Genomic DNA, 5,511 nt, shown 5'->3' on the forward strand with positions numbered 1-5,511 from the left:
TCCGGGGATCGTCATCGAGCTGAACGTGTGCTAGAACTCGGAGGTGCCGTAGTTTCGGTGCTTGATCGGTCGGGCCGTGGAGACGTACGACTACATCAACCAAGTTAACGCTTCCGTTGTCGATCTACAAGGGTACGTAGATCACACTCTCCCCCTCTCGTTGCTATGCATCACCATGATCTTGCGTGTGCGTAGGAATTTTTTTGAAATTACTACGTTCCCCAACATTATCAATATGTAATGTGCCAGTATACATTGATATTATACTTACCATCCAATTTTTAGAAAGGAAGGGGTCCGAAGCTCGACACCCCATCCAATGGGCTTAACTCTCAAAAAACTTCAGGGCATACTTAACATGGAGAGGTCTATGGACAATGATTTTCAACATGGTCGTGCGTATACTGGCATGTACCGAGGGAGTAGTGTTCACAGACCCTCCTATACACTTCATGGATCTAAAATTTTGTGTAGGTTATGATAATTCTTCATTCAATATCATTAGTATCAACGTGTTTCTAAATAGTTTTTTACTTGGTCCATGATGTGGGATTCAACCCGAGATCAAAAGTTCTGCGGTAAGGAAACTATTTTGATTTTGGCAATTTTGTTTGATTGCTGGCCTGGGATAGACAACAACATCTCATCGTGAAACATGGTAAGTAAAGTCTTTTGTCCATTGTTTGTCATGGTTTATTGTTGTTTCTAATAGCTACCACTTGTAGATTTATCTTCCATATGAATCCATCGGTCAATACATCTTGTATGTCATCGACAAAGAGGCACGTCGTGTATCTATTTTGGACCCTACTCATACAACACAACCATCAGAGATGAAAATTCTAAGGCACTTGGTGAAATTAAAAAGTTTTGCGAGGGAATTCAAAGAAGCACTCGAAATAAAGCAACCAGGATGGCATTCCGATATATCCAAGTGGCAACGTTTATTTCATAAGGGTATTCCAACAAGCGTGGACGGGTAATAAATTTAGAATACAAACATTATTTTGTTATCACCATATTTAATATAATAACAATTTAGGAAATTGCAAGGATTTGTCTGGCTATTTTTTTTCATTTTATGCTCTTGTGGAACGGTAAACACTTTCACGTGAGTATTGTGTGTTACACATGTTTTTAGACCTTCCACATGAAGTATTCATGCCAACTACATATACTTGTTTTGCAGGATGGCTATGAGTTGAGGAAGCAGTTCCTAATATACTTGCTCAAACATCATGTGAATGAAGCTGAAGACAACTTTCCTGATATTTTGCAAGACCTTCTTAAGCGCATCAAGTAGATCCCAATAATTTGTAATAAATTTTTAGTTGAATCATCACTTCATATGTATACATTGTCAATTTGCCATTTTGTTATCAATTTACATTATAAATGAAGTGGACTTCAATTATTATGCAATTGTAACCGTGTTATATTATCTCTACATGTGAAATTTAGCATGCATTATCTTCATATAACTTCAGGAAAACATTTCAAAAGCCCGTGGCAACGCACGGACATTCTACTAGTCTCAACTTGTTTGGACTAAAGGTTTTGTTGTTGTTGTTGTTGTTGTTGTTGTTGTTGTTGTTGTTGTTGTTGTTGTGCGATATGCTTTGTACTTGCGGTGAATTTTTGTAATAGATCTGATCATACTTGCAAAAAAAAGATTGAAGAATGTTTGATGTGGTACATTCAATTCAAAAATATTTTGTTGCTCGTATTAAATGTTTCACTTTTGAAGGAAGAAGTGGAAATGTTACAATAGTATATGAACAGTGTTCCACCCAAACTTTTGTGGCAAACTTATGTGGAACGTGTATTTTCATGTCGAATAGTACAACACAATATCACCCACTACTGGAATGATATCAAAATAGTGATGGGATAGAAAACTAATACTACTAAAAATAAAATACTTTTTGAACCATTTGATGGATATCAGTAGTGAAGTATATTAAAGAAATCAACCTGTGTTAAAAGGAAGAATAGAAAGAAAGGAAATAAATACAAGAATGGATACCCTACGTGACTTTCGTGCTGCAAATGCGCTGTCAACTTATTTCCATTGTTAAGAAAATACTACATCTATACCAAAATATATGACGTTTTTGTAGGCTAACTAGCTAAAAAAAGTCTCATATTTTAATGCCTGGAAAATGTCTTATACTTTGATACGGAGGGAGTACATGCATAGTGTGTTGCAAATGTGCGCTGTGCCGCCACTCCATGTGAGATCGACTCTTTCGAGCTAGATTCAGCAAGTGCTCCCCTAACAGCAATGGAGCCAAATGTTTAATTTCATAAGATTTCATTTCCTCCAAAATCCTACAAAATTCATTCAATCAAAAGAAGACTTAAAAGATATGATAATCCACAAATGAGCCCAATCTCCCAATGAACAATAAAATAAATAAAAATAGCAACACAAACTTTTTTTGACGAGCAAGATGCTTGAGTGGGCTAGGATCATACATATTTCCATGATGAAAGGACATACAAGGAGCTCGTGGCCAAAAAAAAAATCAAGTCTCCAAAGTGCTTTTTTTGAAGTTTCTTTGAGAGCATGCCCTTTCACCATGAAAATTTGTGCGCACTACAATCATACCATATTAGAGCAACTCCAGTCGTGCCCCTGACAAGCCTCCCAACGCGATTTTTTAGCGCCGGCGCCTGAAAATCGACCCAATCGCGCCCCCAGGATCTCGTTTATCACTGGTTCGGGCCGAAATAGCAGCCGGCGAATCCGAGCCGAACCCAAGCCCCCGGGGATCGCCTGGGGGTGCCGGCCAAAGCGAAAAAGGGAGTGGGTCCGCTTTGTCGGCGAGAGAAGGCCCTTTTCTCGCCGTTTCCCCCCACTCCCCCTCCCCCGTTTCCCTCCATCCCCCCTCCCTCCTACCATTCTCCTCCCCCCTCCATCCGGCCGCCATGTCACCGAAAAAGTACATGCCCCCTCCCCCCGATGCCGCTACCGATGCCAACGCCACCGCCACCACTCAGTCGAAGCAGAGGAAGCAGAGGGCGCCATCGTCCAAGCCCCGGGCATGTCTAACGCCGACAGGAAGGCGGAAGTTCAGCGCCGGGAGGCTGTCACCACCGACCGGCGAAACAGGGCCAACGCCAAGAAAGCTCGGGACAGGGCGGCGGTGGCGGCGGTGGCGGCTGCGGCCGTGGCGGAGCAGGCAGATCGCGCGGCCGAACAAGCCGAGGCATCTCGCGCGGGGATGATGAATCCACCCGGTGGCCACGGCCCGTACGCGTCCTGGAGCCAGCAGAGCGTCGGGTCTCCGGCCAACTTCTCGTCGTCGCCACACCCCTGGGGTTGCACTCCCTCGCCTGGCTACGCCGACGGCGACGAGCACGGCGGGTTCAACCCTAACATCACCTTTCCACATGGTCACCCGGCCCAGCGCACGCCCTCACCCACGTTCGTCGGTGTCCAATACCCCACGTACACCTACTCGCCGCCGGCCTATGCATCCTCCCCGACGCCACCTCTGCGTCGTGGCGCGTTGCTCTTCTCACAAGCCTCCTTGTCGCATCTCGGCGACACCGACGCAACGGAGGCCGACATGGACGACATCATCACGACCGGCTCGGCCGCCGCCGCCTCCCTCGGGTTCACTACCTAAGATGATACAATGGACCTCCATGGCGATATGGAGGGCGAGCTCGACTACGGCGAGGAGGAGCCAGAGGAGGAGGAGGAGGAGCCGGCGCCTGCTCCGGCGAGGAAAGGGGAAAAGAAGAAGCGGGCGGCCAGGCCCGGCGAGCCGCGCGTCAAGTGGGCGTCCAAAGAGGACGAGTGCCTCGCCAAAGCATGGAAAATCGTCTGCCTCGACCCGATCACCGGCACGAACCAGAACAGCGCCAACATCGAGGGTCGGGTATGACACGCCGGTCTCTCGCTCATTCTTTCGCCCTGGTGCGCCGCCGACTGTTGTTCCTCGGCGCAGATGGTGCGATGTTCGCCATGCATCGCCAGGACAGCGGCACCGACCAAGATTTCAAGTACCCACGTGTTTCTCGGATCGAGAAGTGCGAGAAGTGGGCGGAAGTCCGGCGCACCCTCGCCAAGGCCAAGGAGATGTACAAGCCGGACGCGCCCACGCCGGGCGCGTCCGATGGGCGCCCGGACGGGAACAAGCGAGCCAAGTCAGCGAAGGACACCGCGTGCCTGTAAGAGTCCATCGTGCATCGCCGACGCCCAGACCCGCGCCGCCCAGAGGGAAGAGAAAACTAAGGCGTAATGGTCGGCATTGATGACGAACAACGCCGTCAAGCTCGACCTGCTTCGAACCAACATCACCGCGAAGAAGAGGAACACCGACCTGGCTTTCCTGATGAGGGGGGGGGGGGACATGTCGGCGATGGACGAGCAAGTCAAGGCGTGGTACCTGGCGGAGCGTGGCCTCGTCCTGAATCAGATGTCGTCGACGGCGGCGCCAACTCCCACGCTTACCCCAACGTCGCCGCCAAGCCCGAGCGATGATGCCTCCATGACGCCCAGCATAGAAGCCGCGCCGATGCCGACCAGCCCGCGCACGCCGACTCCGGCAGTCCGACGCCGGAGGCCGCCGCCGCTGTTTGATGCACTGCGTGCGCATCCTTTCTTTTGCACGCCAAACTTTTTATTGATCGCTAATCGCCGGACTTGTGGTGTTTTTTGGGTAGCGGGAATGAACAAGTTTGAATTTATGACGCCTTAAGGGCGTGGCTGGGACCAAATCGCCCCAGGGCCTAAAAATCGCCGGGCGAGCGTCCGAAATAGCGTCGGCCTATGCACTGGGGGCCGAACGAGTGGAGTTGCTCTTACTACACAGAATTTGTGAGCTTGATGTTTCTTGTGATATCAACTACTGCGCTAATTTCAACTATGTAGTTATTCTCCCAAATTTAAGATGTGTTGAGATTAACTAATTATTACTCCCCTTTTTTTAGAGATTACAATAGGACTACATACATAGCAAAAATGGGTGAATCTACACTAAAATATCTCTATACATCCATATGTAGTTCTTACTGAAATCTTTAAAAGGATGAAGCAAACAGAATTACAGAACAAAATATACTATTACATGTTAGTTTGATTACTATGCAAGGAAGGCACAAGAACCTATAACACCAGAGCCACTAGACAGACAGATCCAGATGAGAAGATGATGCCGAAAAGGCATAGGCAATTTGCAGGGGAATCAGAATGTACAGATGTTCCAGCAAGACACAAAATATAGCCTTGGAGAGAGAAAAGAAGCCTCAAAATGAATTAGAATATATTGTAGCATTATTATTCTTTGGGACCCACAAGGGGCATCTCTCACAAGTTGCACTAGGAAAAACACAGACCAGACCTCTGGTACATACACTTCAGTAATAAGATTCAAAAAAAAGCCAAAAGGGGGGAATTTTATCATCCTGATAACAAGAGCTACCACACAATTCAACGAACACTAAAGCAGTTTCTACTATACGAACAAAAACCCAAAAAAGGGGTGGGTCTATATTTTT

This window comes from Triticum dicoccoides, chromosome 4A, assembly GCF_002162155.2.
Source record: "Triticum dicoccoides isolate Atlit2015 ecotype Zavitan chromosome 4A, WEW_v2.0, whole genome shotgun sequence".
In the NCBI taxonomy this organism is placed as follows: domain Eukaryota; kingdom Viridiplantae; phylum Streptophyta; class Magnoliopsida; order Poales; family Poaceae; genus Triticum; species Triticum dicoccoides.